This window comes from Vitis riparia, chromosome 9, assembly GCF_004353265.1.
Source record: "Vitis riparia cultivar Riparia Gloire de Montpellier isolate 1030 chromosome 9, EGFV_Vit.rip_1.0, whole genome shotgun sequence".
Classification (NCBI taxonomy): Eukaryota; Viridiplantae; Streptophyta; class Magnoliopsida; order Vitales; family Vitaceae; genus Vitis; species Vitis riparia.
In genome coordinates this window covers 22,923,786-22,947,421 of record NC_048439.1, presented here as the reverse complement: position 1 = coordinate 22,947,421, position 23,636 = coordinate 22,923,786, and the positions used below count along the sequence as shown (strand labels likewise).

Below are 23,636 nucleotides of genomic sequence, written 5' to 3'. Positions count from 1 at the left end.
ATGTTAAGGCTAGCCAAATTTGAGAGAATTTTATTTTATTTTGGGGTAATGAGAGAAATAGAAAAACCTAGAGGGTGAAATGTTTTAGGATTCTCTTGTACTCTCTTTTCATCATAGTAGAAATCTGCAATGACTACAAGTGGACATAACTGGTTCTATAAATCTTGTGTATTTTATTTTTTTGCCTTGATTTATTATCGCTTTCGAAAAATAAGATTATGGTCTTTTAATCCTAACAATATATATATATATATATTCACTTTTTCTTTTCCTCCATGTTTTTTTTTTCTCCAACTTTCCCTCAAACTTTTCGAGTCACTTTTTCTTTTCCTCCATGTTTTGTTTTAGTTTTTTTCCTCCAACTTTCCCTTAAAACTTTCAAGGTTCAAATGGAGGTTTAACCTATTTTTAAATATTTTATTTTACTTGTTTTTCCTCTAGTTTTCCCTATTATTCTTTCTCTCTCATTTTCTTTCATACTTTTTGAGTGAAGTGTAGTCTTAATTAAATTTGAAGCAATAGAGCCGTTTAATTTGGTTGTGAAAAGTTTGTTTTTAAAAACCTTGGTAACGTGTTTTTTTGACTTGGCAGATAATATGAAAGTTGGGTTGAGATAGGTAGGAATTTGGTTTGTACAATCTTTTTCTTCTTCTTAAGTGAATTGTATGCGATCAATTGTATATGGGTTGCCCTCTTTTTGTTTCTATATTCACTTAATTTTATTTTGAAAAAGAAAAATGCCTAGAAAGGCACTTAATTGGAAACACACTTTTCCCACTAAATATTTCTATCATGCACTTGATCATAAGTCTCCTAACATCCCTCATAAAATCATTGGTTTTGTTTCATCTACAATGGGATTTTCCTCATGCTATCCCCTAAATTGGCAAACTTGTAATATTTGAAAAGATAAAAAAAAAAAAACAGTTGTATTTCAAAAGGTGACTGATTACTACTCAAAAAGTACTATTTATAGCTTGAAACTAAGTGTTTTAAATACTTTTGAGTAGTAGTTAATACCTTTTAACTCAATTGGCACATTAAGGAACCTAGCAAGAGTTACTAATCAGTTTTTGGCAAGTTTTGGTGTTTTTGTTAGTTATTTGATTATTGAAACAAGCCAAGAATGAGGGAGAATTTGGTGAAATCCATGGCAATGCAAGTTAAAGCCAAAATACATGAAGAATCCAAGCTTTGGAGTACTTCATAGCCCTTTGCCAAGCCAATCAGAGATGCAAGAAAGAAAACCAAAGGAAGAAATCCAACAATCAACATTTTCGCATGGTTGTACGAAATTTCGCACACCATGCCAAATTTCGCATGGTATGCGAAATCTTCCTGTGCACCGACTCCGTTAGATTTTTATCTTTAGATATTTTGTGTAATTTCCTAGTTTCTCCTTGTAACCAGCCTAGATATTTTCTTATATATCTTTTTATATATATTTTTAGTAACATCATATATAAGGAGAGAGCCAGAGGGAGAGAGAGAGGGGGGGGGGATGTTATTCATTGAACACTTGTAAATTCCCGTAGCAAGAAATACAGAGAGCTTTTTGCTCTGCCTTTCCTTCTCATTTTGTTTTCCCTTGGAGGAGAAGATCCGAAATATCCCCTTTTGCCTAAGGAACTCGATCCTAGTGACCTAAAGCTCCAAGAGACCTTTTCTTTGTAGTTAACTTCACTTATTATTTTTGCTCAACTTAAAATCAATCTTTGAAATCACAATTCCATTTTCTTTAAAAGCTAATTGTTATAAGGAAAAACACCATTTTATTTCCTTCACTAAAGTCAACTGTACAATGAAAACCCATCCTTGTGGACGATCATAGAGCCACTATACTATGTGAGCTATGCTACCTTAGTGTGAGGTGATTTAGGTTTTATAAATTTTGTTGATAACACCCATCTGAGCCAGAATCAAATGGCATGACTACAATAGGGACGGATCAAATGGTGTCGTTGCCGGGGATGGTGCCAAAGTACATTGACATGACTTTTGGTGAATACTTGTGATCTTCATCACAAGTTTGGTGATTTTTCTTTGACTAATTCTTTTTCTTTGTCTCTATTTTAGCTTATCTTTTAGTTAGTTTTTAACTAACCTTAACTTTTTCCTAGTATTGTATTTCTTTTGTTTTCTGTGTTTTTGTTTCAGTGATTTTTAGTTGTGCATGCCCTATTGGATAAGAGATATTGAGGGAAGACTTGTGAAGATTGAAACTCCTCAAGAAACTGAGTTGGAAATGTGCTTGAACATCATGTATGTTCCACCTGAAGTTTAGAATAGCCAACATGGTCAAGAGGATAATTTCAACGCATATCGATCCATGAGGGACCGCATGCATCCACCTCGTATGAGTGCACCGTCATGCATAGTGCCTCCCACTGAGCAGCTAGTAATCCGACCTCACATTGTGCCACTCCTACCTACTTTCCATGGGATGGAAAGTGAGAATCCCTACTCGCATATTAAGGAATTCAAGGAGGTTTGTAATACATTCCAAGAAGGAGGAGCTTCAATTGACTTGATGAGGCTCAAGCTATTTCCTTCCACATTGAAGGATAAGGCCAAGATTTGGCTTAATTCTTTAAGGCCAAGGAGTATCCAAACTTGGACTGATTTGCAAGCCAATTTTCTCAAGAAGTTCTTCCCTACTCATAGGACCAATAGTTTGAAAATAGGTTGAGAGACCATAAACTAGATTGTCGAATATGAGAGGTGATACCAATTCCAAAACTAAGCTTTGATACCATGTTGAACAACTAATTTCCTAAAAGGTTAAGTTTGGAGGGTTTGAATATATATTATGCGCTTTAACAATTGTTAACTCAATCTTGATTCTCTTAGCTTTGACAATTGCATAAATAAATGCTTACTATTGAGGTTAATTTACCTTTCCTTTTCTTTTAAACTTGTTCTTCACTAACTCACATTTCTTTTCTTAGTGAAAATTTAATTTTTATAAAATTGGAGTTGTCACTTTATTTATTTATTTATTTTTGAAAGGGATAATAAAATAAGAAATAAAAAAATGACTCCTTATTTTTGGAAAAGCGTGTCTTTGAAAATCCAAGTCTAAGTCCGAGGGTTAGGTTGCCTATCGGGAAGGTACCATAAGGTAGCACCTCTTTAAGCCCTATTGGAAAGGAGTGTACCATGAAGCATGCTAAGCACATTCATAAAACAATAAGGGTTAACTCAGCAATTCTTGACAATGAATATAAACGATCATGGTCAAATCTCACATCATCCATAGCATGAATCAATTCAAAGCAGAAAATCAAGTGTAGTGTAAAGACAATGCATAAGTAAAAGTGGATAAATCGTAAATACATAGGTAAAACACACTCAAATCAAATACTAAAAAAAGAAAAATGAGATTAATTGAAATATACCTAATGTGTGCAGCATGTCTATGACATAAATTAAGGTAAAAAGAAACTCACAAATATGCATAAAAAAGTTGAATTGTAAAAAATAGATAAAACATTCAGCAACAAAGCATAACAGGAGTGTGCATAAAATAAATCAAAATAAAATACCTAGAAATGATAAAACATCAAAATAAAAAATAAACATTGCCTTCAACTTGTCTTGAACACAATACAATTTCCAAATTAATTTAATCATATGTCATGCAATGATAAATTAAATCACATTCAAATCACTCTACTCAAATTTTAGCTATAGATCAAAATAGAGGTATGTGTAAAATAATTCCAAATAAAATAGTTAGACAAGGTATTTCAACAAAATAAAAATTAAAAATCTTTCTGTATGAGTCTAGAACAAAATCGAATTGGTCAATTACCCAAACCATACCCCAATTAATACTAGTTAATTCACAAGTACATTGGTTAGAAATATGGCAGCTTTTAATAGCACACAAAAATAAATTTTATTAGCCCATTTAAAAACATGATAAAATTCTACTAAAATTGAAATAATTCAATCAAGATGTCTATTATACAAAAAAAAAAGTAGAAATATTAAATTGCATAAGGAAAAAATTTAAATTGAGCCAAATAGCCCCTGACTATTGAACCTAACCAATGTACTAAGCATAAAATAAAATTAAAAAAAAAAATCACAAAAACCCTAAGCTATTGGTTTTTAATTTTTTAAAATCAGTGTTCAGAAATTGTTAAACAATAGGATTAAGTTTTTTGAGAATTGAAAAGATATAGGGCTCTCACCAAGTCCCTATTTACTGTACATGAATCTAATCCATGCATCCTTGACCTCATATGAACATTTATGAACTCATCAAAGCTAAGGATTATCCTATATTTATCTGGAATTGTAAATTTGGATTCGTGTGTCAAGAAAATGAAATTCATTTTTTTTAAATGATGAAAAGATGTTTACTGATTGAAATTGGTTGCATTTCCTTTTCTTTTCAAGCAAGAGATTTTTGAATCTTAATTACTTAAGATGATTTTTCTTCAAGAATAGTTTTAGAATTGAATTTCTTTTCAAAAAAAGAAAGTGATTTTTTTTCTAGGCAATAAAACACACAAGATATCAACCAACAATAACTCCAAGAACATATAGTATGACATATAATTTAACATCTATAATTATTACCAACAAACATTCACAAAGCAAACCAAAAGTAAGGAAAAAGCAAGTTAAATAATCCTAAGTCACTTATCATGTATAATGAAGGGGCCCAACTTGAGTGAGAATATGCCCACAAAGAATAAGCCCAACTCTAATTCTAAAAGACATTGGTCAATAAATAAAAACATATCAATTTCGTGCCATCACCATAATTCATAAATTAATAGCAAATGTGTTATTTATGTATATATATAAATTTAAACTAACAATTAAGATCATCAAAATTATCATCTAAATATTTTTTTTAAACAAAAAAAAAACTACCTCGAGATCATTAATGCTAAGAACAAGATTCAAAGAAATTAGCTAAGATTAAAAAAATATTCGCAACTAACATCTAAAAGTTCTAACTTGAGATTAACAATATTAAGAACAAGAGATTCTCAAAGAAATAATTATGATAAAAAAAAAATTATTCATAACTAATATCTAAAAATTCTAATTTGAGATCAACACTGCTAAGAACAAGATTCAAAGAAAATAACTAAGATCCAAAATTATTCACAACTAATATCTAAAAAAATTTCTAATTAGATATTATTAATATCAAGAACATGAGATTCATAAAAAAAAAAACAATTAAGATAAAAATATTATTCAAAACTAATATAAAAAAGAAAAATTCTAACTAGAGATTTACAATGCTAAGAACAAGATTCAAAGAAAATACCTAAGATCCAAAATTATTCACAACTAATATCTAAACAAAAAATTCTAACTAGAGACTATTAATTTCTTGAACATGAAATTCATAAAAAAAACAACTATGATAAAAAATTATTCAAAACTAATATTAAAAAAAAAAATTAACAAGAGATTAACAATATCAAGAATAAGATTAAAAAATTAAACTATTATCAAGAATTGTTCAAAACTAATATCTAAAAATTCTAAGTAGAGATCAACCATGCTAAGAACAAGATTAAAAAAATTACACTATTAAAATGAATTGTTCAAAAACTAACATCTAAAAGTCTTTTGAAAAAAAATCTAATTGAAGGTCATTAATATTAAGAACAAGAGAATCGTGGAAAATAAACAAACAATTAATCATTCAAAAAAACTAATCTCAATATTTTTTTGAAAAAAAAAAAACTTTAGTAGATCATTAATGTCAAAAACAAGAGAATCGTGGAATATAAATTAACATAATCATTCAAAAACTAGTCTCTAAATATATATATATATATATATATATATATATATATATATATATATATATATATATATAAATTCTAACTTTAGATCATTAATATTAAGAACAAGTGTCATGGAAAATAAACCAACAACTAATCATTCAAAAAACTAACCTCTAAATATTTAAAAAAAATTCAACTTTATATTATTAATTATAAGAACAAGAGAATCTTGAAAAATAAACCAATAACCAATCATTTAGAAAAAACTAACCTCTAAATATTTGAAAAACAATTCCAACTTTACATCATTAATATTAAGAACAAGAGAATCTTGAAAAATAAACCAACAACTAATCATTCAGAAAAACTAACCTCTATATATTTGTTAAAAAAAATTCCAACTTTAAATCATTAGTATCAAGAACAAGAGGATCATGGAAAATAAACCTCCAACTCATCATTAAAAAAAAAAAAAAACTAACCTCTAAATATTTAAATTTTTTTACATCATTAATATTAAAAATAAGATAATCATAGAAAATAAACCAACAACTAATCATTCAGAAAAACTAACCTCTAAATATTTTTAAAAAATTCTAACTTTACATCATTAATATAAAGAACAAGAGAATCATAGAAAATAAACCAACAATTAATCATTAAAAAAAACTAACTTCTAAATATTTTTTAAAAAATTCCAACTTTACATTATTAATATTAAGAACAAGAGTGTAAGTGTATTTTCTGTATTGACAATTTGGGTCAAAATTTCCATTGTGTCTCATAGATCATATTCTTCAAATCCTCTATTGGACACTTGTGTTTTCCAAATTGTTTGTGTTTGAATATGGTTAGAGGAATTGGTAAGTGCATTTGAGGTGATGATGGCAAACAATGATCGATCATATTTTAAATTTTTATCTTTGTATTGGAAACTGAAATTGAAGCTTAAAAGTGTAAAACATTATGTTTAAAACATTTGGATCGATTTCTAATTGATTGAACTAAATGGTAACAGTTTATCTTGAACCCAGATTTTTTCAATCTTGTCCAATCGACTAGATTTCGATCATACCTGCAAATTTTCATGATTTTCCAAACGAATCTCAACCATTGGATGAGTTTCAAAACCCTGATACTTAAGCCCTTTTTCCTAGATGTGGAGAGAGAGCTATGAGAGTAAAAACCCTATGTTTTTTAGCTTCAAGTTTCTCTTACTAAATTGGGGAGTGTTTGCCTTGTGAGAAAATTTATGGGTTTGAATTGAAAATCAGCTTTTAAGTGAAAAATCTTTGTTCCAAATGGGTTGATTCACTGTGTTCTTCATCCTAGCTCTCATATTGCTCTCATATCCAACTTATTGGGTAAAACCCAAGATTCTTCTTGTGTGGACTCAAGAAGTGGCCAATATCAAAGCTTGGAGTGGATTCCAAGTGTTTTCCTAAAAAAGAATGTGGTAGATGAAGCTTGAAGATTCTAGGCAAGTGGTTTGAGAGAGGATGAAAGACTTGGGCTAGGTAAAACCATGTACTCAACCATTTTTTTTATAGTCGATTATTTGATTGCTTGAGGCCTGTGGTTTTTTATTTCTTCGGAGGTTTTCCATGTTAAAAAAATTGGTTTCATTGTCTCTCCTTTCTATCTTGTCTTTTGATTAGCATTTCATGAGTTTATGGTATTTTTCATTATGTCTTGGTGATTGGATTAATTGGAGCATGAGTTGAAGTGTGCCTATTGAATTTTTGAAAGAATAAGATATATTTTAGTTGTTGATTGACGACAAGGGGCATGTGAAAAATAATTTTTATATTGATACAATGTTTGATATATCATGTTTGGGGAGTGTTGTCTTATTTGCATGTGACTTGCATTGAATAACTTTTTTGAGAGAGTGTTGATGCATCATTGTTGCTTGTGATTTTCTTGTTTGTTCATAAGGTTGAAAAGGAAGATTATTGTATAAGGGAAAAACAGGAGAATATTATCATATACATTCTTAGAATGAATTATTTGATCAAAAGCCTAATTATAGTAGGAAATTAGGAATAAGGAGGTCCCCAACTTTGAAAAAAAGATCCATGTTCACCCTAATTATAACTTATGGCAACAACACAAAAGGTCATTTATTTCTTTTTGTTTTTTTTTTGGCTTTGATTGAGACTTCAGTTGGATGTGTAAGGCAAAAATGGGTAAAACGTGGCTTACTCATAACTACATATGCTAATATACTAATATTCCTACACGTAATGTGGTAGTACAATCTAATTTAAATGCTATATACCTAATTGATGTATCATGGACTGCGGAATATATTAGAAACCAATTTAATATAAATTGTACAAAAAATCAAATATTTCTTATCAAAGTGTTGTGCTTTGGGAGTCTTGAGACATTGTTTTGAAGAATAAAATCATCCATGAATTTTGAAAAAAAAAAAGAATTTAATGTGTTTGATAGTAGAAAGTGACCTAAAATGATATGAGACCTAATGCATTTAATGGTCTAACTGTTTTTAAAAATATATCAATTATAAAATACTTGAAAGTACAAAAAGGTTCACTCTACACTAATTTCCACAAACTGAAGTGGGTGGAAAAAGAATTAATAGAAGTGACAGGGGTTGGTGACCGACTTGGTGTTGTGCTTCTGTATGAATGAGTGATTCCCACCTGGAACTCAACATTCCAAGGTTCTGAAGTTTCGCTCTTCTCTGCCCACCCAGCACCTGTCTCTCTGTCTTTGGTCTGTATCATTTTAATTTTATTTTATTGCGAAGAAAAGTTTGTTTTACCTTTATGGTGATTGGATGATCAGCAGGTGTTGGGAGACACATATTTGTAAACTTAGATATATATAGAGATATATCTCTTCAGTTTGGTGAGTTAGAAAATGTGGAGGCTCAAGGTTGCAGATGGAGGCAATGATCCCTACATCTACACCACCAACAACTTCGTGGGAAGACAGATATGGGAGTTTGATCCTGATTATGGAACCCCAGAAGAGCGAGCTGAGGTCGAAGCAGCTCGTGAGAACTTCTGGAAAAACCGATATCAGGCTAAGCCCAGCAGCGACCTCCTTTGGCGGATGCAGGTGATTTGATCCCATCTATCTCAAGTCTTGATATCACAACAGATATTGATCTGTCATCTGCGTCCTAGATTGCAGTTTTACACTGAATATACATGTCCTACATAGCTTTTCTTATTGTCATCTGATTATAGGCGATGATTTGCATGAAAAAATGAACCCAAGAAAGAGCAAGATATGGGGTCCTCTTTAGAATCTTGTTTTCACCTCCAAACAAATCAATTGGTCATTGTTCTTGCACAACCAATTTTCCTAAAAATTTAAATTTATAGGATTTGTACTCATAATATATGCGAGCTCATGTATATGTAGCACTCTCTCTATGCACTCTAATGCCCTCCCTCATGAATAGGGGCAAAGCCAAAAAAATTGACTTTTAAAGGGAAAAAATAGAAGACGCTACCACTTTGCTATATGTTAACTTTATTCATTTTTGCTCCCTGATATATATATATATCTATATATATTCTCATATTTTGCCCCCCTTCACTTCATTTCCTAGCTGTACTGCTCCTCAGCATGTGTAGCCTCCTATTTTTGGCTTACACGTAGACTTTTTAATAAATTGGGAAAAGAACATGTTAGTGAACACTTGACCTCCATCAAATGAGGTGACCACATAAGAAGACCATATGAGGTTCAGCTCCTAGCAAATGAGGCTATGATATCATAAAGGAGAAAAAAAAAGAAAAAAAAAAAGAAACAGAAGATATATTAGGGATACTATAAACGTGGTTTGAAATATCAATAAATACAGATATATTAATACTTGGATTTTATGAATATATCGGAAATATTAGAGAAATATCGGTTGATAGTTTGACAGAAATATTGATGAAATGAAAATTATTCAAAATTCATGAAAATATTTGGAAAAACTCCAAAACATGATAAAATAAATAAAAATACACATGTTAAAGTTATTTTGTAAGTGTAATTAACATATGTATGGTTAAGGAGAAAAATATTGGTGAACGAGGATATACGAGTCTTAATATATAATTTATTATTTAACTTATCAAATTAATTTTAATTTATAAAATATTATAACTTCATTATTTTTTTTTTATATTTTAGTATTTTTTTTGAATAAATTTATATTTTTAATATTTTAAAATAAAAAGATTCAAAATTAAAAGGATAAATATAAAAAATTTAAAAGTAAAGTGATAGTAATTAATTTTTTAAAATAAGATTAATGAGATATATGATGATACATTTAATATTAAAATTATAATTTATTTAATTCAAATACATTTAATAATGTAAAATAAATTATGACGCATATATGATTTGTTTAATATATATGTATTTTTATATTTAATTATCATATAAATGATATAAAAAAGTCTTGTTAAGAAAATTATAATGCTGGTTATTATACTTTTATAAACAATTAAATAAAATTTATAGTAAATTAATTAGATTTTTTTAATAATAAACTTTAACATATTCAAAATTGAATATATATTAACAAAAGTGAGCTTGGCCCAGTGGTAGCCAAGTTTCAACCCAAACATTTTGGCTTGGGTTCAATTCCCTGTAAGCTCACGACATTTCAAACCATGACTACATGTAGGTGATTTTGGGTCTTGCCCTAGATTGAGAGACCATCAACCAAATAGTTCAATAATGAGAGTGAGACCTATTGTATAATCTAGTTTTGATATTATGTTGAACAACCAATTTCCTAAAAAATTAAGTTTATAGGATTTGGATGCATTTTAACAATTGTTACACCTATCTTGACTCTAATAATCCCATTTAGCTTGGAACAATTGTATGAATAGATGTTTACTATTGAGGTTAATTTACCTTTTCTTTTCTTTTGAACTTGTTCTTCACTAACTCCCATTTCATTTGGCCAAAAAAAAAAAAAACCTGCAGTTTTTGAGAGAGAACAATTTCAAACAAACAATACCACAGATGAAGGTTGGGGATAGTGAAGAAATTACATATGAGACAGCCACAATAGCACTGAGAAGGGGTGCACATTTCTTTTCAGCCTTGCAGGCTAGTGATGGCCATTGGCCTGCAGAAAATTCTGGCCCATTGTATTTCCTTCCTCCCCTGGTGAGTCTACTCAACACCCTCTCACCCTCCTTAAAATCATGTATACATCCATTCTCAATGGAATAATTTCATGGAAAATGCAGGTCATGTGTCTATACATTACAGGGCATCTTGACACTGTATTCCCTGGAGAATATCGTAAAGAAATTCTTCGCTACCTTTATTGTCATCAGGTATATATATTTTGAACCTAGTCATCATCCTAACCTCATAAATGGGTTTGGAGCTTCGAAGTATGAAAATGGCTTATGTACATTGCAGAATGAAGATGGTGGGTGGGGATTCCATATTGAGGGACACAGCACCATGTTTTGTACAACACTCAGCTACATTTGTATGCGTATCCTTGGAGAAGGGCCCGATGGTGGTAGAGAAAATGCTTGTGCAAGAGGGCGTAAATGGATCCTTGATCGTGGTGGAGTGACATCCATTCCCTCTTGGGGAAAGACTTGGCTTTCAGTATGGCCACTTGAAACACAAGTTCACATTCATCCTATACAATGCATTCTTGTGTGATGTACTGAATCTTATATGATATTGTTTCTTCCATGTAGATTTTTGGCTTGTTTGACTGGTCAGGAAGCAACCCAATGCCCCCAGAGTTTTGGCTCTTCCCTTCTCGTCTTCCCATGCATCCAGGTTTGTGCTGTAGTCATCTACTCAAGTGCTTGAATTTCACATCTACTTCTGCACTAATGCATTTTACATCCTAGGGTCTACTTACATAAAACTTGGAATTGGTCACACGGACTTGAAATGTTTAAGCCAAAAGCTGGTTTATTAGCCTTAAGAAATGACATTCCCATGTCTACTTTGGTCTACCTTTCATTTTCCAATCGTTGGTCGAGCTTCTTGTAATTTGAGTCCATAAATGCAGTAAAAATGTGGTGCTACTGTCGGTTGGTTTACATGCCCATGTCATACTTATATGGTAAACGATTCATTGGCCCAATCACGCCTCTTGTTCTAGAATTGAGAGAAGAGCTCTTCCTTCAACCTTATAATGAAATCAACTGGAAAAAAGTACGACATCTTTGCGCAAAGGTAAGTTTTGATTTTTTTATGGAAACAATTTCTTTTTCCTATGAATATGCTACGCATGCATGAAACACACATTTAAAATTGTTTAATATTGCAGGAGGATCTCTACTACCCCCATCCCCTAATACAAGATCTAATGTGGGATAGTTTGTACATATGTACCGAGCCTCTTCTTACTCGTTGGCCCTTCAAAAAGTTGAGAAAGAAGGCTCTTGAAGTAACAATGAAACACATCCATTATGAAGATGAAAACAGTCGATACATTACCATTGGATGTGTGGAGAAGGTATTTTTTCTGTAATGGATAATGACTATTCAGACAATATGTCACTTCTTTGGGGTACTGATATCGCTTAAATTGAACAGGTATTGTGTATGCTCGCATGTTGGGTTGAAGATCCAAATGGGGATTATTTCAAGAAGCACCTTGCTAGGATCCCAGATTATATATGGGTTGCAGAAGATGGAATAAAGATGCAGGTCAGATGACAAGTTCAATCACTAATCTCCCAAACAGTTGTAGGAAAATTAGATAATATCTGTTGATCTTTTTCTTAAAATTTTTCAGGTATGCAAATGGTTTGAAGCTACTTTTATCCCTTTCCTGCCTAATTGGTTTTGAAATTGTCGATTATTGCAGAGCTTTGGTAGTCAAGAGTGGGACACTAGTTTTGCCCTTCAAGCACTGCTAGCTTGCAATATGACTGATGAACTTGGACCTGCACTCAAGAAAGGACATGAATTCATAAAGGAATCTCAGGTTTGATCTTGAATTCCATCGTTTATTTCTTTACTTCAACCAGAATCTACTTGGGTTTCTCATGGTCTATTTACTTCATACTGCCTGAAATCTTGAAGGTCAAGGACAATCCTTCTGGTGACTTTAAAAGCATGTACCGCCACATTTCCAAGGGATCGTGGACATTCTCAGATCAGGATCATGGTTGGCAAGTTTCTGATTGCACTGCAGAAGGTTTGAAGGTAACTCTTTTTGCTCAAACACTTCAATTGAGTCAGAGCTTGCAGATTAACTAAAGTTACTGGGTTTCTTACTGAAGTTCCCTCTCTGTTACAGTGTTGTCTCCTCTTTTCAATGATGACACCAGAAATTGTTGGTATGAAGATGGAACCTGAACGACTATTTGATTCTGTCAACATCCTGCTTTCTCTACAAGTGAGAATCATCTTCCTTATGCCATTTTCATGGTTGTCCCCTTCACAAAATAGGTCATAACTTCTTAGTAGCAATAACTGCCATTTTTGAAACCACTGTAGAGTAAAAATGGTGGTTTAGCTGCCTGGGAGCCTGCAGGAGCTTCAGAATGGTTGGAGGTAAATTACTTCAACATGTTTAAGTAACTTTAATATTTCTGCATTGTCTCTCTCTTTTTCTCACTCTTTGTGTTCTTTGAATCTAAATCAATGCCAATCTCTTCTCTTTTCAGCTACTTAACCCCACTGAATTTTTTACAGACATTGTCATCGAGCATGAGTAAGATTCTTGATAACAGACCAGCTTTCTTTTCTAACTTTGATAGCTTTAACGTCCTTGGAGACTAACAGAACAGTGATGCAGGTATGTTGAATGCACTGCATCAGCCATTCAGGCTCTAGTTTTGTTTAAGAAGTTATACCCGGGACACAGGAAGAAGGAGATAGACAATTTCATCACAAATGCTGCTAAGTACATTGAAGACATGCAAATGCCTGATGGCTCATGGTATGTTTCTCAACTCCACTATTATTATTTCACTAGGGAAATCTTTTTTTATATATGCAGTGCAGATCCATTTAAACAAAGAAACATTTCACTAGGTATGGCAATTGGGGAGTATGTTTCACCTATGGCTCATGGTTTGCACTTGGGGGCCTAGCAGCTGCTGGCAAGACTTACCACAACTGTCTTGCTATTGGTAGAGCTGTTGAGTTTCTACTCAAATCACAAAGAGATGATGGTGGTTGGGGAGAGAACTTTACTTCTTGCCCGGACAAGGTAATTTTTACATGCCACCCACTGCTCTGTTTTCTGGTAGAAACATGGACAAAAACAAGTAATCCTTGTGCTTGGTGGTATAGAAATATACACCTCTTGAAGGAAACAAGTCAAATTTGGTACAAACCGGGTGGGCTCTGATGGGGTTGCTTTCTTCTGGGCAGGTTAGTTTTTACAGTTCCATCATCAATAAGCTTACCTTGGTCTTCTACATTACTTTCACAATATGGCTTCTCCCCAAATATTTGAGTCTACCTTTCCTTTCTAACAGGCGGAGAGAGGCCCAACACCTCTTCACAGGGCTGCAAAGCTGTTGATTAATTCCCAAATGGAAGATGGTGATTTTCCCCAACAGGTAGCTCACTTGGTTTTGGGCAATGGAAAATGATGTTCTTTTGTAGCTGACTATATATACTGGGTGGTAGTCTAACCATTTAATCATCAATTATCTATGGCAGGAAATCACTGGAGCCTTCAATAAGAACTGCATGTTACACTACGCAACTTATAGGAATACTTTTCCATTGTGGGCTCTTGCACAGTATGTAAGTGGATGCCATTGCCTTAAGGCTGGTTGCATTGCCATGCCGTTGAAGCATCTGTAGGAGAAAAGCTCAAATAATGTTGAGTAACGTTGAGGCCTTTAAGTAATGTCAAGTAAATGAAAGGTTTATCTATGCCACAATTAAGTACTTTGAAGAATAGTTTGTGCAAGAGAATAAAACAATAGCAAACCCTTATTAAATGAACATCATTGTGCAGAATATATATACAAAAATGGGTAGAAAATGAAAGACAAGTCAACTACTTTTGCTTAAGTTTAGCTAATCAATTGAATCGTGCTGATAAAAATGGAAAGAATAAATCTTCTCCTATTTTATATGTTAAACAATAGTTGAATGATTATGCGAAAATAATCTAGCCATTGTTGGTTTAAGAGTATCGAAACAAAGGACTAGCCAAAAAGACACAACAAAGAACATAATGAATAGTAAGAAAAACCTATCGGCTGAAGTGTGACAAACACTGTCCTTGAAATAGATCCACCCTCCTTGATTACTACTCAAAAAGTGCTATTTGATAGCTTGTAATTAACTTTTTTAAACACTTTTAAGTAGTAGTTATTACCTTTTAACTCAATTAACATATTAAGGACCTTTGCAATAATTTCTAATCAAATTGTGTAAGTTTTGGTGCTTTTGATAGTAATTTGATCACCAAAGCAATCCGAGATTGAGGAGAGTTCTTTGGAATCCATGGCAAAGCAACTGGAAGCTCATTAACATGAAGAACCAAAGCTTTGAAGCTTTAGAGTCCTTTTCCATAAACAAATCATGAATGCAAGGAGGGAAAGCAAAGAGAGAAATCTAACATGAAGCATTCAAGAGGACAGCAACTTTCAGCCACTTTTGGAGCACTTCCTGGAGCTCAATTTATACATACTATATGTCGTTTCGAAGCTTGGGAATTCAGCAATCCAATGCTTCAAACGGTGTGCGATTCGGAGTTGAAATGAAGGAGTTAGGCCATTGGAAGCCGATCACACCAAGCTGAAGGCCAATTTCGCAGGTTGCGAAATCAGCGTTTGGTTGCGAAATCACAAGAGGATGGCTGCGAAATGGTGTCCTTCAGGTTGCAAAATTTCACAGCCATCTTGCACGGCTGCGAAATTCTCTTGAGTACTTCCCGATATTTGCGACCGACATTTTTAGATTTTTTGCTTTAGATATTTGATGTCTAAATCCCCATTCTCTCCTTGTAATCCACCTATCATAGGATTCCTTAGTTATTAAGCAAGAACAAAGGGTAAATAGCCTCATATATATTGTTTTGTAATTTTCATCACAGATATGTCGGAGAGCTTGTTCTCAGAGACAATTTTTGTATAGTTTTGAAAGAAAGTAAAATACAGAGCTTTGCTCTGCCTTACCTACTCGTTTTGATTGTATTTATATTTTCTTACTAGCCAAACAAGCTCTGAGGATGTTTCCTCAGAGAATGAGTGGCTAGGCTTTTAGTTCCTTGGAGCTAAGGTAGCCGGGTAAGGCCCCGAAAGCAAGAATTGGTAGTTTTGTTGTTTCAGCTGTTAATAAAGAGAAAGTGTGACCCATTAATGATTTCTATGTTTTTAGTTAACTTAAAACGCCTTCAATTCACCTAGGCCAACACTTGGTAAGGCAAGTGATCTCCGTCCATGGAGATGCACTAGTTTATCTCTTGCGAGCCTTTGGAAGGTGACTTTAAGGTAGGATTTTCTAGAATTGCCAACACTTGGTAAGCTTTTGGACTTTAAGGAGACATCCATTAGTTATCTCTTGCGAGCTTGAGAAAGAAAGTCCAAGGTTAATGATCACCTTGAATGGCAAATGCTAGGTGAGAGGCACGAGCCATTGCAAGTTGCATTAGTGAGAGGGAATTAGTGCTGAAATCCATTAAAGGTAAACATCTGTACAACAACGGTTAGAGAATTAACTATATGTTAATTCTCTAATGCGAGGAAAAGATTCAAGTGACCGGAGCTTTGTTTTTTGCATGAAAAGCCTTCCTAGTGATCCTAAAACTCCAAGGAACGCTTTTCTTCATAAGTAATTCCCATTACTTTCTTTTTAGTTAGCTTAAAACATATCCTTTTTCAACCAAAGTTTATGTTTTCTTCTTAAGCTAACCTTGAAATGAAAAAGCACCAATTCAACTTTGAATTGGTATCAGTTGTAAGTTGAAAACCCTTCCCAGTGAACGATCCTAGAGCCACTATGCTATATTAGCTAAAGCTATCCTAGTGCATGGTGATATAGGTTATAAATTTTGTTGATTACTTCCATTTGAGGACCAAACTCATGATACACCAATTGGGAACGAATCACTCCTCGAAGACAAACTCGGTGCACTTAGGTACCAGTGGTCTACCTCCAGGATTCAACAACCAGATCTCACCTTGGGTGCACTCTGTAAGCGAGACGTGTACAACTCAGGTTCTAAAAAAATTCCTCTAGATGGATGTATGAAAGGCTCTCTGAAAACTCTCTTAAAAATTGGTATTAAGAGAGTGAAAGGTGACCTGCTTTTATAGGCCACTAACACAGTCCCAATGGGACTCTACTTGTAATCAAAACATGACTCAAAGTGGAACGGGATTCTACTTATAAGTGGAATGAGACTCCACTAGCACAATCGCAATAGGACTCTTCCAAAAAATATAAGACTAATAGAATAAAATAAAATAAAATAAAAAATTTATTTTGAATTTTTGTAAAAATTAGTCGAGATCGCGCGCACGTAGGATGCGTGTGCGAATGCGATGCACATTAAGAAATTCTGACCCAACCAGCCCGAAGCCCCACTCAAATGGGCTTGAGCCCCATGGGCACGCGGGGCTCTCCCACACCTCTTCACAAACCCATTAGACTAAGGAAAGTGGGCTAGTTAATAAACCCACTAAAGATGTTCCTCTTTTTCCTATGTGGGACAAGCAAAAAAAAAAACACTTTTCACATTTACACTCTTCCTACAACCATTGGCTCCTTGAATGAATATTCTGGTAGAGGGAAGATCCTTTGGAATAGCTTTGTTGTGGACCTACATTTTTTATGTGCGTCCTCACTTGATGATGACTCGTTTTTTTTTAGTGAAAAACTGACTTTTTAAAAAGGTGGAGTCACCACTTATTTTATTTTTAAAAAAATGGAAAATAAAATAAGAAATAAAGCCCTAAGAGTGACTCTTTATTTGAAAAAACGTGTCTTTGAAAACCCAAGTTTAAGTCCAAGAGTCAGGTTACCTATTGGGAATGTATCATACGATAGCACCCCTCTAAGACCTAAATAAAGGTTTCTACTAATGAGTTGAGACAACTATGATAATTGATTTGTAAATTTGTGGATACCAAAGAAATAAGTAATACACAATCAAGACAATGGTGAAATCATAATTTGCATCACTCAAATGAACCATGCATAAAAAAAAAAAAAAAGGAAAAATAATATAACCATACACCAACTAAAAAAAAAATGAGATTTTGGAACTTTACTTTTTTCTTTTTAATTTTGGTGTAAAATGGGAAAAAATATTGTCTATTTATGCACTCCAATAGAGCTTTCAAATTTGTTCCACAATTACCCTCAAAAGTAAAGAATAAAATACACACCAATTTAATATCACATGTTAACAAGTACATGTGTCATTTATTTTTATTATTTTTCTCACATCAATATATCTCCCTTACCACTTGCCACGTTTCCACTTTTTTCTTTTATTTATTTTTTCTTCTCCTGCCACCATAATCCATTGTCAACTATTATAGTTTTTATTATTATTTTTCTTTTTTTCCTTTATATTCTTTTTAATATGCTTGTGCATTTGCTCATAAAACTTCTTTAATTTAATTTATTTTTACTCTCTAATTTGCCTATATTTATTGATTTTAATTATTAGTTTTTGACATATTAAACTTAAAATGATAATATATAATAAATAATTAATATAACAAATTAAATAAAAACAAAATATATAATGGACAAAAATGAAAATATTATCCCACAAATAATAATGATTTTAAATATTAATTATAATAATACATTTTATAAATTAAGGTTTAAATTTAAAAATTCCATTTTATTATTTAGAAGTTTATGATATAAGATTTTTTATATTAATACTAAACAAAAGATTTATTTATTTTGTAAATTCTATCACATATAAAAGTAAAAATATCATTGTAATATTATTTTATTATTTACATTATTTTTCTTTTAATTTTCATTTTAAATTTATCATATCAAAATCACAATAAGTGATGATGCTTTTATCATTTTTCTTGTGATTTTAAATTGATTGTGGATCTAACTTTTTTTGGTTAAAATCTTTAATTTTTAATTAAAATAAAATATAAAATAAAATATATTTTTCAAAAAAAATTGTATTTAATCCTTTATATTAATTTCATAAAAAATAGGTACATCCTTAAACAAAAAAAAAAAAGGTAAATTAATGCTTAGGAGAACCAAAAACACTATCATACTTATCATGGTATATATATTCTTTTGGGACCCTCGATAAGTAATTGAAGGTCTTTGCCCACCCCAAAAAGAACTTTGGGATCCTAGGTATATCCATTCTTAGAGGAACCAAGACCCCTATTTTCATTTTCATGGTTCATATATTCCTTTGGGGACCCTTGAGAAGGAATTAGAGGTTATTCCCCACCCTAAAACGGACATTGGGACCCGAGGTACATCCTAAAGACAATTTGGTACATCATTTACAAAATTTGGTACATATTTCATAAAATTTGGCACATCCTTAAAACAATTTTGTACATCCAATTCATGAGCTACCAGGACCTCTATATTATTACCCATGGTTCGTTTATTTCTTTAGGGATCTTTAGGAAGTAATTAGAGGTCGTTCCCTACTCCGAAATGAACTTTGGAACACTAGGTACATCCTTAAGGAAATTTGGTACATCGTTAAGAAATTTTGGTACATCTAATCCTTGGGCTATCGAGACCCCTATCTATTTTCCCATGGTCCATATTATCCTTTGAGGACCCTTAGGTAGTGATTGAAGGTCATTCCCCACATCAGAATGAACTTTGGCACTCTTGGTACATCATTTACAAAATTTGGTACATTTTAAAAAATATTTGGTACATACTTGAGCTATTGAAACCTCTATCTTATTACCCATGGTCCGTTCATTCCTTTAGGGATCTTTGGGAAGTGATTGGAGATCGTTCCCTACTCTGAAATGGACTTTGGAACCCTAGGTGCATCATTGAGAAAATTTGATACATCCAATCCTTGAGCTAACGAGACACTTATCTCCATTTCCAAAGTCCATTTCTTCTTTTGAAGACCCTCGGAAAGTTATTGAAGGTTGTTCCCCACCTCATAACGAACTTTGGCAACATTGATACATCCATTATAAAATTTGGTGCGGACTTGACTTTAATCATATAGTTAATCGTAGAAATCTTCTTAGTGTTAAAACGGTAGATTTTTCATTTGCCAATGAATTGGATCCGCCCCGATTCAATCAATAATGTGTTCTTTGTTGTAGAGGCGGAATCTCTTCAATCGTTTACGCCAGAAAAGGCGACGCTAATCCTGGTTATTCCGATGCTTCTCCTTCTTGCATAGAAGAACGCAACTGTCTTTCCCATATGCACTTTGATTGATTCTTGATTGTACGGGGGTACTCCCCTCCTCACGAGGGCTTCCCTCCTTCTAATTCACCTTCCCAGGGGGTATTGGGGGAGAAAGAAAAAGCCCAAGTCATAATCCTTTTGAAAACACACGTCGAGTGTCAAATTGCCCCGACGTCATCGTTTCGGACAACTAATGCATATTTATTAAGGTCAAGTCCTTACTCTATTCCTTCCTAAAGTCAGGAATAGCGGTAAAATAGAGTGAAATCAATCAACTAGCATACCTTTGTTTTAGCATACCTCGAATCTAGCCCGGATATTGTTTGTCCATGAACAAAACTTTAGATAACAAAAAGTGTTCGCCCCTTAGGTCGTCTTTACAAAATTTGGTACATCATTCACAAAATTTGGTACATTATTCATAATGTACCAAATTTTGTGAAGGATGTACCAAGGGTTCCAAAGTGCATTCCGAGGTGGGGATCGGATCCCAATCACTTCCTTATGGGTTCCAAAATGAAATCATGTACCATCCATGTTCAGATGGGAGACCTGAAAGCAATACGATCGGATATACCAAATTTAATGAAGGATCTACCAAATTTTGTGAAAGATGTACCAAATTTTGTGAAAGACGTACCACGCGTTCCAAAGTACGTTCTGAGGTAGGGATCAACCCTCAATCACTTCCTTATGGGTTCCAAAATGAAATCATGGACCATCCATGTTCAGATGGGGGTCCCGGAAACAATAGGATCAGATGTACCAAATTTAATGAAGGATGTACCAAAATTTTGTGAAGGATGTACCAAGGGTTCCAAAATGAAATCATGGACCATCCATGTTCAGATGGGGTCCCATAAGCAATAGGATCAGATGTACTAAATTTAATGAAGGATGTACCAAATTTTATGAAGGATGTACCAAATTTTGTGAAGGATGTACCAAGGGTTCCAAAGTGCGTTCCGAGGTGGGGATCGGTCCCCAATCACTTCCTTATGGGTTCCAAAATGAAATCATGGACTATCCATGTTCAGATGAGGGTCCCGGAAGCAATAGGATCAAATGTACCAAATTTAATGAAGGATGTACCAAATTTTGTGAAGAATGTATCAAATTTTGTGAATGATGTACCAAGGGTTCCAAAGTACGTTCTGAGGTGGGGATCGACCCCCAATCACTTTTGTATGGGTTCCAAAATGAAATCATGGACCATCTATGTTCAGATGGGGGACCCGAAAACAATAGGATCGAATGTACCAAATTTAATAGGGGATGTACCAAATTTTGTGAAGGATATGCCAAGCGTTCCAAAGTGCATTTCAAGATGGGGATCAACCCCCAATCACTTCCTTATGAGTTCCAAAATGAAATCATGGACCATCCATGTTCAAATGGGGGTCCCAGAAACAATAAGATCAGATGTACCAAATTTAATAAAGAATGTACCAAATTTTGTGAAGGATGTACTGAGGGTTCCAAAGTGCGTTCTAAGGTGGGGATCGGCCCCCAATCACTTCCTTATGGGTTCCAAAATGAAATCATGGACTATCCATGTTCAGATGGGAGACCTGGAAGCAATAGGATCGGATGTACCAAATTTAATGAAGGATGTACCAAATTTTGTGAAGGATGTACCAAGGGTTCCAAACTGCGTTCCAAGGTGGGGATCGGCCCCCAATCACTTCCTTATGGGTTCCAAAATGAAATCATGGACCATCCATGTTCAGATGGGGGACCTGAAAGCAATATGATCGGATGTACCAAATTTAATGAAGGATGTACCAAATTTTGTGAAAGATGTACCAAATTTTGTGAAGGATGTACCAAGGGTTCCAAATTACGTTCCGAGGTGGGGATCGGCCCCCAATCACTTCTTTATGGGTTCCAAAATGAAATCATGGACCATCCATGTTCAAATGGGGGACCCGAAAGCAATAGGATTGGATGTACCAAATTTAATGAAGGATGTACCAAATTTTGTGAAGGATGTACCAAGGGTTCCAAACTACGTTCTGAGGTGGGGATCGACCCCTAACCACTTCTTGATGGGTTCCAAAATGAAATCATGGACCATCTATGTTTAGATGGGGGTCCTGGAAGCATTAGGATCAGATGTACCTAATTTACTAAAGGATGTACCAAAGGTTCCAAAGTGCGTTTCGAGGTGGGGATCGACCCCCAATCACTTCCTTATAGGTTCCAAAATGAAATCATGGGCCATCCATGTTCAGATGAGGGACCTGGAAACAATAGGATCGGATGTACCAAATTTAATAAAGGATGTACCATATGCAGTATGCAAACTAGGGGCACACTCTTGATTTTACAGGCATGCCTATTGTTGAAACCATTATATTTGTAGGCTATGTGCACTAGTCAAACTAAGAGCACAACCTTCATGGAAGACGCATGAATGTGGGTGAAAAACTTATTTTTGTAAAGCTATGTGCAATAGGAAAAAAATAGGCATGACTCTCTATCAGAGGTATGCCTTTAGGATGACTAGCTTTGAGGTGTGGGTTGGGTAGTAAGGCAAGAGGCATGTTGATAGCTTGAAAGGTTGGTCTTTGACATTTATATGAAATAAGTAGTGGAAATGATTCCTTGTTGATTTAAAATCATAGATTTTTTGAAAGATTTTTTAAAAAATATTTATCATTTTTAAAAATTTTAATTGTTCATTTCTAATTTTTTTTATTTTAAATCTATATTATCATTTTATTTTATATTATCTTTTTATTTTTAATTACTTTTTTTATTTAGCTCATTACAGGAAACTAGCTAGTATATTTTGTTTCATTCACATAAATTTCAATTTGCATTATTAAATGGTACCAGTTAAATCTTTGTACCAAAAATTTGGTACATCTAATCCTTGATCTACCAGGACCCCTATTTTATTACCCATGGTTCGTAAATTCCTTTAAGGATCTTTAGAAAGTGATTGGAGGTTGTTCCTTACTCTGAAACAGACTTTGGAACCCTAGGTACATTCTTAAGAAAATTTGATACATCCAATACTTGAACTAACGGGACACCTAACTTCCTTCCCATGGTTCATTATTTCTTTAGACAACATTAGAAAGTGATTGGAGGTTGTTCCCTTCTTCAGAACAAACTTTGGCCCATTTGGTACATTATTTACAAAATCTGGTACATCATTAAGAAAAATTATGTACATCCAATCCTTGAGCTAACAAAACCTCTATCTTATTACCCATGGTTTGTTTATTCCTTTAGGGATCTTTGAGAAGTGATTGGAAATCGTTTCCTAATTTGAAGTAGACTTTGGAACCCTAGGTACATTTTTAGACCCTCCATTTTATCCTTTTAGCACATGTCCTTAAGTTCATTTCTAGTGCTCCACAATAGTTCCTTGGTGGCACAGTGTTTCTCATATTGCTTACCTTTTTTCTGAGCCACTTTGGGGACTTTGGTTGAGGGGTTTATCCGGCTCCACATTATGACCTTGGTTGCCCATCAAGGTTAGATTAGATTTCACTTAGGTGCACTTCAGGTTAGACTTAG

The 23,636-nt window shown here is 33.5% G+C and overlaps 1 protein-coding gene and 1 pseudogene across 1 annotated transcript in view; both read left to right on the top strand.

The window, feature by feature from the left end:
• Window positions 1-14,708, top strand: part of LOC117922022 — a 68,794-nt pseudogene extending 54,086 nt beyond the window's left edge.
• Window positions 8,397-23,636, top strand: part of LOC117922033 (beta-amyrin synthase 1-like) — a 42,803-nt gene continuing 27,563 nt past the window's right edge. The window contains exon 1 of the mRNA XM_034840012.1: window positions 8,397-8,582. The gene's annotated coding sequence lies outside the window, so the exon portion shown is untranslated. The remainder of the gene's footprint in view (window positions 8,583-23,636) is intronic.